The 12,500-nt window shown below is 44.4% G+C and overlaps 1 protein-coding gene across 1 annotated transcript in view; it reads left to right on the top strand.

Moving 5' to 3' along the window:
• Window positions 1-12,500, top strand: part of LOC135093163 (insulin gene enhancer protein ISL-1-like) — a 200,981-nt gene that overhangs the window by 24,836 nt on the left and 163,645 nt on the right.

The following is a 12,500-nucleotide window of genomic DNA, read 5'->3' as shown; positions in this document are numbered from 1 at the left end:
GAAAAAATGATAGAGAAGGAGTAAGAGACGAAAGGAGAAAGGAAGAAGAGGAGGAGAAGGAGGAGGAGGATGTGGAAAACGGAGGAAGAGGAGGAGGAGGAGGAGGAGGAGGAGGAGGAGGAGGAAGGGGGAGGAGGGGGCGGGCTTGTGACAGTTCTATTGATTTACTCTCGTCGTCCTTCCCTCCACCGCCCCCCTCCACCTTTCCTCTCCTTGCCTCCACCTGCCTCTTTATCTCTTTACCTCCTCCTCCACCTCTTAACCCTCCCTTTCTCCCCTACACGCCCCCCTTCCACCCACCCATCTACTTCCATCCTTCCCTGTACTCTTCTCTTGCTCCTCTTCCCTCCTCTCTTTCTCTTCTCTTTCCCTCCTTTGATCTCTACCTGTTTCTCCATCTCTCCATTATTCCCCCTCCACCTCTCCTTCCTTCCCTTCCTTCATATTTCTGTTTTGCTGGCAGGTTGGCTGGTTGGCTGGCTGATATTCTGGCTGGTTGGCTGGCTAGTTGGCTGGCTGGCTGGCTGGCTGGCTGGCTGGCTGGCTGGCTGGCTTGCTGGCTGGCTGGCTGGCTGGCTGGCTGGCTGGCTGGCTTGCTGGCTGGCTGGCTGGCTTGCTGGCTGGCTGACTGGCTGGCTTGCTGGCTTGCTGGCTGGCTGGCTGGCTGGCTTCGCTTCTCGTCCTGTCCCATTTTCAAGACTTCACTCCCAGTCTTTGTTGAAGTGCCCCCTCCTCTCCCTTTGTGCCCCCGTCTCCTTCTCTCCCTCCTCTCCCTTCCCTCGTATCTCTCTCCCTCCTCCTCTCCCTCCTCCTCCTTCTTCAGTGCCCCCGACCAAAGTTCTTCCTTGCTTTTTTTCCACTTTCCTTCGCCTCCCTCCAAAATTTCATCGCCTCTTTTTCATTTCGCTTCCTCCCCAAAAAAATATGAAGAGGAGGAAAATCTCAGTACATTTCAGACAAGAATTTGTAGCGCACGTCTTACTTACCCTTTGGTGCTTTATTTATTGAATCGATTGCCATTGTTTCCTTGTTTATTTTCGTCTTTGTCTCTCTCTCTCTCTCTCTACCTCCCCCCATCCCTCTGCCTCCCTCTCTCTTTCTCTCGCTCACTCCATTTCCTCTTTAAGGTAAAGAAAGTTTCTCACAAGCGGCCTCTCACTCTAGTAAGAATAACATTTTTATGACGCAGAGAGAGAGAGAGAGAGAGAGAGAGAGAGAGAGAGAGAGAGAGAGAGAGAGAGAGAGAGAGAGAGAGAGAGACCTAAATTATTCCAGCTTTGCATTAACTTTATAAAATGTAATAAAACAAACAGATGCACAAGAACAACAAGAAGAGAAAGAATAAGTAAATAAGGAAAGAGAAAGATCCAAGAGACACATGAACAAAACAAAGAAAGGAAAGGAAGGAGAATCAAGGAAACAAACTTGATGAAGAAAAAGAGAAGACAAGGATGAAGGAAAAATGAAAAAATGAAAAGCAAAGGAAGAAGATAAGAAGATGAAAAAAAAAGCACGGAGAAGAAGGAAAGAAGAATAAGAAGTAAAGTGAGAAAGAAGGAGTGAGAGAAGAAAGGAGAAAGAAGAAGGAAAGGGAATAAAAAGGAGAAGAACAAGGAGAAGAACAAGACCGCGATAAAAGACAGAAGAAGCAAAATAATAAATAAAAAAATATACAAAATAGAATAAGCAGATAAAAGGAAATTAGAAACAGAGTAATAAGGGCAGAAAGAAAGAAAGAAAGGAAGGAAATAAAGAAGAAGGAAGGAAGGAAGAAAGGAGGGAAGGAAAAAAATAAGAAACACATTACGTAGATAAAAAGAAGAAAGAAAACAAAGAAAACGGACGAAAGAAAAGTGTGTAGGCAAATGGAAAGAAGGAAGGAAGGAGGAAAACAAGAAAGGAAAGAAAGGAAGGAGAAGAAAGGATGAGGTCAGAAGATAGAGAAGACTAAAAGCATAATGAAAAAGAAGAAGAGAAAGAAGAGACTGATGAAAATAAACTGCACAAGAAAAAGGAGGAAAATAAGAGGAAAGAAGAAAAGGAAGGAAGAGAAGGGAAGAAGAAAGTAAGGAGGTAGAACAACAAAGCATAGAAACCAAAAGAAAGAAGATGAAAGGAAAAGAGTAAAATCGAATACAGAAATATGAAAGAAAGAAAGGAAAGAAGGAAGAAAGAAAGAAAGATAGGACGAGAAAGGATAAATCGAAAGACCTCAAAAAGACACAGAGGAGGGAAAAAATAACTAAAACAAATGGAGGAATATAAAAATGAAGGAAAGGAAGAAAGGAAGGAAGGAAATGAAGAAAGAGCAAGAAGAGAGAAACCTGAAGAAATCGAAAAAAAATACAGACGAAAGAAAAAACAAAAAACAAATGAAAGAATAAAGAAACGAAAGAAAAGAAAGCAAAGAAAGGAAGGAAGAAGGAAAAGAAGAAAGTAACGAAAAAAAGACAAAAAGTTGAGGATAGAAAATATGAAAACACAAACGAAAGAAAATAAAAAAAAGCAGAAGGAAATCTAAGAATACGAAAGAATGGAAGGAAGGAAAGGAAAGGAAAAGGAAGGGAAGGGAAGGAAGGGGAAGGGGGAAGGGGAAGCGCAAAGCCTGGAGTGAATAGAGGTAAAAAATTTATAGGGATGGTAACCTCGGGAGACAGGAGGGGTCCCCTTTACTGGAGGGAGGAGGGGGAGGAAGGGAGGGAGACAGACTTTTTAAAATGGAGGGAGAGAATGAAGGCCTGTGGGGAGAGAGGGGAGGAGTGACTTGGAGGAGGATGGATGGAGGAAGAAGGAAGGGCTTGACAGGGAAGAGGAGGAGGAGGAGAGAAAAGGGGACAGTGAACGAACGGAGCAGGGAAGAAGAGAGAGAGAGAGAGAGAGAGAGAGAGAGAGAGAGAGAGAGAGAGAGAGAGAGAGAGAGAGAGAGAGAGAGAGGATAATAAAAAATATTCTAATCAAAGGAAACTAGTGAATAGATGATTAATGAAAAGAAAATAACAATAATGATGAGAACAGCAACAAGAAGAACAAGAAGACGAAAATAAGGGCAAGAAGACGAAGATGAAGACCAACAACAACAACAACAACAACAACAACAACAACAACAACAACAACAAGAGACCCCACAGGTACAGCGTAAAATACCTGTACTGTTTTAATTAGCGCCGTCACGACCACCAACACTACTACTACTACTACTATTACTACTACTGTGATAACAACAACAACAACAACAACAACAACAACAACAACAGTATAAATGAATGAAAAAATTATTACTGAAGAGGATCTAAATATTATGTGTACTTTGTGTGTGTGTGTGTGTGTGTGTGTGTGTGTGTGTGTGTGTGTGTGTGTGTGTGTGTGTGTGTGTGTGTGTGTGTGTGTGTGTGTGTGTGTAAATATACGAATATGTATAGAGAACGTGGCAAAATACAGCATCCTCTCTCTCTCTCTCTCTCTCTCTCTCTCTCTCTCTCTCTCTCTCTCTCTCTCTCTCTCTCTCTCTCTCTCTCTCTCTCTCTCTCTCTCTCTCTCTCTCTCTCTCTCTCACCCGTTAACGCTCAACTTTGATATAATAGCGCTCAGCAGGAGAGAGAGAGAGAGAGAGAGAGAGAGAGAGAGAGAGAGAGAGAGAGATTGTTGCCGTGTGTGTGTGTGTGTGTGTGTGTGTGTGTGTGTGTGTGTGTGTGTGTGTGTGTGTGTGTGGATAAACCTTAAAGAAACTGGATTACTGAATGTGTGTGTGGATAATGATCACTCCACCTTGTATCTCGTAACTACTTGAATATGAGGTGGATGAAGTGGATGAACTCTTTTGAATGGATAATCAGTACCTTTGTAATTATGTGGATGTGGATTACAAAAGTGGAAACACATAAGACTGTATTATCTAATGTAAGTACTTCCACTTCATTCCTGCGTGTGGATTATGTTAGAGTCAGCATAAGCACACAGGAGTGGATTGCTTACCATCCGCACACGATTCCACCTCACCCTGCCTATGTGGATGTAAGTACGGCAATGTGGATGAGATGTGGATTTCAGGCATATGAAACACGTTAGGTTAGGTTGTGGTATATCTTTTTGTATCCCAGTGAGTGGATACGGTGAACTGTAAGTGGAGAGGTGGATTGGTGGCTCAATAAATGCACTCCACCACCACTACTACCATGCATCTCCTCCACACGTAAGCGGGAAGCGGTGGAGGAAAAATTGAAATACAAAAAAGTGGAGTTTAAGTGGATTTGCAAACACACAGCACCTCCATCAGACATCTCCTTCCATCGCTAAGTGGAGGAGGAGTGGATGAATTGAAAATGAATACCGCATGCACACATTCTCTCTCTCTCTCTCTCTCTCTCTCTCTCTCTCTCTCTCTCTCTCTCTCTCTCTCTCTCTCTCTCTCTCTCTCTCTCTCTCTCTCTCTCTCTCTCTCATCCACTTATCGTCTTCATCCAATTTTTTATAATAATGTGGATCGTAATGTTCCTTTGGTGGTGGGTGGTGGAAGAGTGGATTGTATGTATGTATGTATGTATGTATGTATGTATCATTTATCTTGAAGCTTATTTTCTGACAAGGGTGAGGAAGAAGAAGAGGAGAAGGAGGAGGAGGGGAAAAAGGAATGAAAGAGGAGGAGGAGGAGGAGGAGGAGGAGGAGGAGGAGGAGGAGGAGGAGGAGAAGGAAGAGAACAAAGACGAAGAAAAAGAAAAGAATGAAAAAGTGGAGACAAAGAAGACTATAAGAAGATGGAGAGAAAATGAGGAAAGGGAAAGGAAGAAGAGGAAAATGAAAACAGAATAACAAGAAGAGTAAGAACAGAAGAGCACAGATGCGGAGGACGAAGAGGAGAGGAGGAGGAGGAGAGAGAGAGAGAGAGAGAGAGAGAGAGAGAGAGAGAGAGAGAGAGAGAGAGAGAGAGAGAGAGAGAGAGGAGTCTTCAGCATCACTCTGCTTCTCTCCCTCCCTCCAGTCCAGAGAGAGAGAGAGAGAGAGAGAGAGAGAGAGAGAGAGAGAGAGAGGAAAGGCTATAAACACACGCTTCTCTTGTCCTCTGATTCCCTCCTCCATTCCCTCCTTTCTCTCCTTCCTTCCCTCCCTTTCTCTCTCCATTCACCCCTTCACCTTCCCCCCTGTCGCCCTTCACCACCTTTCCTTCTCCCTTCTGTGCCGCCTCTCTCTCTCTCTCTCTCTCTCTCTCTCTCTCTCTCTCTCTCTCTCTCTCTCTCTCTCTCTCTCTCTCTCTCTCTCTCTCAGTCAGCCGCGCCCCACCAGTGCATTTGGTTTGATAAATGTAATAACTTGAGCCCAGAACATGTAAGTCTTTGGTATACGCGGCTCTCTCTCTCTCTCTCTCTCTCTCTCTCTCTCTCTCTCTCTCTCTCTCTCTCTCTCTCTCTCTCTCTCTCTCTGTCTCGGCAGCGGCGGCGGCGGCGGCGGCGGCGGCGATGGGAGAAGGTGGACCAGTAGTGTTTGCGGCGAGATGGCGGCGGCGTCGGGGGACATCTTGGGGCCCGGCAGTGGGTGGCGGGGCTGCCGCGCTGCCCGGCTCGCCGTGCCCGCCGATGCCCTAAAATATGTTAATCGAAATCAGCGAGGCTGGGATTATATTTGAGGCAAAATGCTTGGGTGGAGAGAGGGTTCCTTCTTTTTTCACGTCTTTTTTTGGTTTTTGTGCCGGGCGCGGGGAGGCGGCGGAGGGCGGGGCGTGCTGCAGCGGGCGGGGCGAGGCGCGCCATTGGCTGGAGCCGCGGACCCCCGGCGCGCAGGTCTGGCGGCCAGTGTTCCGCTGCACTCGGTGATGGCAGTATGGAGGCGCCGCCCGCATTCCCGTAACTACATAACTTATACCTGGTGTGCTGCCACCTGGACAATTGTCGCGGCACGCTGCTGCTGCTGCTGCTGCCCCCGTCTCGCGGCACCATGGCTACGGCCTCGCAAGGTAAGAAGCACCACCTGGCCAAGCCGTGCCGCTCACCTGCACGCCCTCAGACACCTCTCCGCCCCGCCACGCGGCCCCGCGGGGTGAGCGCGCGGGCGTGGGCGTGCTGGCGGCGGTGAGGGGAGGAGAGCGGGGTGCCGCTGGGGAGCCTCAGCGGGGCGGGACACCGACCGCCGGGCACCACCGCCACCACCACCACCACCACCATCACCATCGCTGCTGAGTCTGCTGCCCTCAGCGCGCTTCGCTTACATGTTGATCAGCCGCGGCAGGCAGGGGTAGGGGCGGTGGGGCAGGGGTGGGGCGGGACGGGGTGGGGTGGGGCGGGGCGGGGAGGGGTGGGCGGCGGGCGAGAGAGTGGTGGGGCGGCGCGCACTTGGACGAATTAATCCCACAGTAATTGTCGCTAATGAAAAGAGGAGCGAGTGGCTGCAGCGACCCGGTGCAGCCGTGCCATTAAAGGTGCGCTGCGGGGCCAGGGCGGGCCGGGCCACGCCGGGCGGGGCACCGCGGCAACAACCACTACAACCACCACCACCAGTGGCACCACCACCACTGGCAACATCTACCACCTCTATACCTACTACATGTCCCTCAAATACCACTGCGCCACCACCACAGTCACCACACCACCACCACCACCACCACGGACACCTCCATTATTCCTACTGACACTACCACTACCACCTCGACAACCACCACTACCACTATTCCCTACCACTGCTGCTACCGCTCTACCCGCAACAACTGCTGCTTCTCATCACCACCCTCACCATCAGCCTCGGCCGTCACTGTCACCACCCCATCATCACCACAGCACTGCACCAATACTTACAGCACCATTACAACTACCGCTCATGCCTTCACTGTCGTTATCATTACATCACTGCCGCTGCCTCTTCCGTCATCACCACCACAACGCTGTATCATCCCCCGGCATTACGAAGCTCTAACACCAATATTGCCACCATCGCCTGACCATCTGTATCATCACCACAATCTCCACCAATAAGCATTTTCAGTCATCACCGCACACTTCACATCACCACCAGCTCCAGCCGCATCACTGCTGCCGTATTATCATCACTGTTTCCTGAGCATCATCACCATCATCACCACCACTGCGGCGGAGTGATCACCACACTGTCGGCACCATCACCTTCGTTTCACCATCCTCGTTGCCATCACCATCATTGGAATTTTGATGTTAAACTTGAGGTGCGAAGCTGTAGTAGGAGGAGAAGGAGGAGGAGAAGGAATTAATTTTACTATAACAACTGCTAAATGCTGCTACTACTACTACTACTACTACTACTACTACTGTTTCATACATACTGCTTCTAAAACTATGACTACTACTGGTAAAAACTATAATTCTACTACTACTACTACTACTACTACTACCTACTTTTTACAAATTACTACTACAAATACTAGATCTTCTATTAATACCACCACCACTATCACCGCTACAACCACCACTAGTACATTCACTACTATTAATACCACCACCACCACTATCACCGCTACAACCACCGCCAGCACAATCACCGCCGCTATCGCTGGTATCGTCACAATCACGGCTTCATTACAACACCGGGTAATGCTGCTTGATAATAATTACCGAATCTTCTTTCATCCGTAGCGCCATGGTCAGTGATAACATCGAGGCGGCGAGCGGGAGGCAGTATGAGCTTATGTTCTTTCTTGATTGTTTTGTTCTCTCGTAAATAATGACTTCTACCGGGGACAGATTCATGCGTCTCTCTCTCTCTCTCTCTCTCTCTCTCTCTCTCTCTCTCTCTCTCTCTCTCTCTCTCTCTCTCTCTCTCTCACCGCAATCATGAAAAATATCCTTGAAAACATTAGTAACTTGTGTAGAGTCATTGTTAGGAAGTCCACGAAAGACGGAACTGTTTTTTTATCTGTTATTTTGCAAAGTCTATAAAGATTCATGCATGTCTCTCTCTCTCTCTCTCTCTCTCTCTCTCTCTCTCTCTCTCTCTCTCTCTCTCTCTCTCTCTCTCTCTCTCTCTCTCTCTCTCTCTCTCTGTTTAGCGCCAAGCAGAATCAGTAAATTATCACCGGAATCATGAAAAATACCCTTGAAAACTCCAGAACGTGTCGACTTTTGATCAGAGAGTCTGGTAACACTGCGCTCCCTTCTTCTGTTTAGATTGCTGAGTTTTTTTTTTCTTTTCTTTTTTTTTTCTTTTCATTGGCGGTGCGGAATCCTTGTTAAACACCGGAATCATGGAAGAAATACGCTTTAAAACTCCAGTAACTTGTAGAATAAAGAAAAAAATTGAGAAACATCACATTCCTTTTTCCAAGTGTTTAGACTTTTTCTTTCACTCCTCATCTAACCTAAGAGTCAAGAAGCAATTTTTCTCACTGCCGGCGCGGAATCCCTGTCAAACTGTTACCGGAATCTTGAACGTATCCTTGAAGCTTCTCATAGTCAGAAAATTGAGTAACTCCGCTGTTCCTTCCTCTGTGTTAACAATTTCCCTTCAATCATCTGCTTTCCTAAGAGTGTTTGACCTTACCCTTGTTGCAGAATCCTTGTTAAACTATCACCGGGATCATGAAAACCCCAATAACGTGTATAATTATGATCAGAGCGTCTAATTACACCGCCTTCCTTTTATTTAGACTAGTTAATTTTGCGTCGTCATCTAGTCTGCTAGGAGCACACTTATAGGTAATTATTCTTTAAACTAGCACTAGAATAATGAAAAACATCCTTGAAAACTCTAGTAACTTGTCATGGTTAAAAAGTCGGGTAACACTACACTCGCTTATCCTTCTCTCAAGTCATCTGATCTGCTAAGAGACTTCCAACTGCCTAGTTTTATAAGGAGACAGTCAGTGGATCAGAGGAGTTACGGCTGAGGAGGCACGCAAAGCACAGTGGAAGAACACAAAAGAATATACAAAAAGCCATCAGGCCTACACATAACAGTCCTTGCATAAAATCTACACACTCTAAGCTCCTCCAGCAGTGGCCGACGGGGATACAAATGTGAATGTGTGTATGAGTGTGCTGTGCTTTGTCTAGGCCGCCGCGTGGGATTACCGGCCTGGTATATACAAAGACGGATACACTTCTTCCCACCTATCACCATTCATAAATCATAAGAACTTAAGGAAACAACGGATTTCTGACCATTAATAGAGTTTGTATACGCTGAAACAAGACGCCCGAATGTTATAAGGAGTCGAACTGCAGACACGCCGCCGCTGAAGTGTCGCCGGCTCGCTGTGTGTGTGGTTATCCGGCGGCTTGTATGCGTTGAGTGTTATGGCTTCGGTTCGAATCCCCGAGAGTTTTTAGTGCGATGCGTAAAATAATTTCTGAAGGCCGGGAGTGTTGGTTAGTGTAGTGTTAGTATAAGTAGTTGTAGTTGTTGTTGTGGTTGATGTGGTGGTGGTGGCGGTGGTGAGAGTAATTGTAGTAATAGTAGTAAATGTTCGTGCTTGTGGCGATGGTGGTGGTGGTAACATCTAGTAGTAGTAGTAGTAGTAGTAGTAGTAGTAGTAGTAGTAGTAGTAGTAGTGGCAATGGTAGAAGTAATAGTAGTACGTAGTAGTAGTAGTAGCAGTAATAATAATAATAATAATAATAATAATAATAATAATAATAATAACTAGAATAATAATGATATAAACAAGAATGCTAATAATGAAAATGAAAGAATAAGCGGCAACGTTGCTATTATTATTATTATTATTATTATTATTATTATTATTATTATTATTATTATTATTATTATTTGTCACTGTAGTTGTTATCGTTATGTTTAGATTTTCATAGTGTAATTCAAAAGGTGTGTGTGTGTGTGTGTGTGTGTGTGTGTGTGTGTGTGTGTGTGTGTGTGTGTGTGTGTGTGTGTGTGTGTGTGTGTGTGTGTGTGTACGTAATGCTCACTTTTCCGTCCTTCTTTCTTATCTTCCTTATGTCTTATTCTCTTTTACCCTTATTCCTTCTGTTTATTTCCTTATGTATTTATTTCTTATTCATTAACTCAGTATTAAGACACGTGGGATTATACGATTAAAAATATTTGTTCTTCGTTGATAATAATAATAATAATAATAATAATAATAATAATAATAATAGTCTTCATTATTACTATGTTACTTTGTTTTATTATCGCATTTTATTTATTTATTTATTTACTCTCTTGCGATGTAATGATATTAATTTACAGAGGATATTCTCTCTCTCTCTCTCTCTCTCTCTCTCTCTCTCTCTCTCTCTCTCTCTCTCTCTCTCTCTCTCTCTCTCTCTCTCTCATCTCCTTAAGGCCTTGTTTGTTTTGCTTTTCTTTAATTTTTGTTTGTTATTCTTCGTCTCGCTATTTATTGTTTTATTTCCTCCTCTTATCGCCTTTTATCTCCCGCCATGTTTTTTTTTAGCGTGCTTCTTTCTATTCCTTGTTTTTATCAATTTGTTCTCTGTTTCTCCCTTTCGTGTCATCTTGTATTTTTGCTTTTTTTTTTTTTAATCTACTTTTTGTACTTTTTGCGGGTATGTTTGTATGTAAATTTCTCTCTCTCTCTCTCTCTCTCTCTCTCTCTCTCTCTCTCTCTCTCTCTCTCTCTCTCTCTCTCTCTCTCTCTCTCTCTCTCTCTCTCTCTCTCTCACTGTATCACCATTCCATCATGTGACGAAATGCTCCTCCTCCTCCTCCTCCTCCTCCTCCTCCTCCTCCCCGCAGAAGGAAGGAAGTGACTTGGCGTGAGTTGTCTCCTTCACCACAATATTCTGGTCACGGAAGTCTTGTTAGCCTCCTCCTCCTCCTCCTCCTCCTCCTCCTCCTCCTCCTCCTCCTCCTCCTCCTCCTCCTCCTCCTCCTCCTCCTCCTTTCTCTTGTTATATTCCCCTTTTGTTTCCTCTGCCTTCTCATCATTCTCTCTCTCTCTCTCTCTCTCTCTCTCTCTCTCTCTCTCTCTCTCTCTCTCTCTCTCTCTCTCTCTCTCTCTCTCTCTCTCTCTCTCTCTCTCTCTCTCCATCAGTTCCCGTCACACTCCTCGGTCACTCACTGTTCCGTCACGCTCATCTTTCTAAAGGCGAAGAAAATAGATTAAATGCGGACATGATTGCCTGTCTTCCCCTCTCTCCCTCTCCGTCTCCCCTCTCCCTCTCTAAAAGTAAACAAAAAGTGACGTCATACATCCTCCCTGTTGGTGAAGGTAAACAGTCTGTGTGTGTGTGTGTGTGTGTGTGTGTGTGTGTGTGTGTGTGTGTGTGTGTCGTGCCTTAGCTAGAGTCTGAATGATGGTTGTTGTTGTTGTTGTGGTGGTTTGTTTGTGTTTTGCTTTAGTTTAGTTTGTTTTTCGGTTTTTGTTGTTGTTGTTGTTGTCCTTTCATTTTTTTCATATAAGAATTTTTTTTTTCCTATTCAGTTATCGTCCAATTCTTCTTTCCATTTCTCATTCTCATTTTCTCCGATGTCAGTAATGTATCAGTACCTAATAGTAGCAGTAGTAGTAGTAGTAGTAGTAGTAGTAGTAGTAGTAGTGTTAGTATTAAATTTCTCATTCTCGTTTTCTCCAGTATCAGTATTGTATCGGCACCTAGTAGTAGTAGTAGTAGTAGTAGTAGTAGTAGTAGTGTTAGGTAGTATTAATGGGTATAATGTTATAAAGACGCAGTGTGTGTTTGTGTTACACTCAAGATGGCGCGTCAACACAGCACTTAGGGGGATGTGGTGCTGGCGACCCATTGATTGAACTGTTGTTATTGTGTTACTGTTATTATTAGTAGTAGTAGTAGTAGAAGTAGTAGTAGGGGAAGTAGTAGTGGTTGTAGTGGTGGTGGTGGTGATGGTAATAGTAGTAGTAGATGTAATAGTAATAGTAGCAGTAGGAGTACCAATAGTTATCGTTGTTGTTGTATTATTTTTCGTCATTGTTCTTTTTGTTATTGTTGTTGTTTTATACAAATTTCATCATATAAATTAAATGGCAATGATAAATTTTGTGCGTGAGAGAGAGAGAGAGAGAGAGAGAGAGAGAGAGAGAGAGAGAGAGAGAGAGAGAGAGAGAGTTCATTTTCGCTCATTTTCACCTCAGTATTATACGCGCGGTTCGCCGATAGATAATATTAATGATAACTAATGATAAGGCGGAACTCAATAAGCTGAACTCACTCCTCCAAAGATATCATTTTTTTTCGAGGACAATTTGGTAAGGACACGCACATGACCTTATCAGCGTGTGTGTGTGTGTGTGTGTGTGTGTGTGTGTGTGTGTGTGTGTGTGTGTGGATAGAGATAAGTGGTTTTAGTTTTCTTTCTATTTTGCAGACGAATAATTAGCGATTCTGACTGACTGACTGACTGACTGACTGACTGACTAAAGAACTAACTAATTAACTGATGGAATGACTGATTTCGTAATTCACACACACACACACACACACACACACACACACACACATCATTTAGCGCTATTATTATTATTTTATCATTATTATTATTATTATTATTATTATTATTATTATTATTATTACTATACCAGCTTTCGCATTTTTACTTTATTTTTAGT

Source organism: Scylla paramamosain, chromosome 42 (assembly GCF_035594125.1).
Source record: "Scylla paramamosain isolate STU-SP2022 chromosome 42, ASM3559412v1, whole genome shotgun sequence".
In the NCBI taxonomy this organism is placed as follows: domain Eukaryota; kingdom Metazoa; phylum Arthropoda; class Malacostraca; order Decapoda; family Portunidae; genus Scylla; species Scylla paramamosain.
The sequence above is the reverse complement of the archived record's forward strand: the minus strand, read 5'-3'. Positions and strand labels throughout refer to the sequence as shown.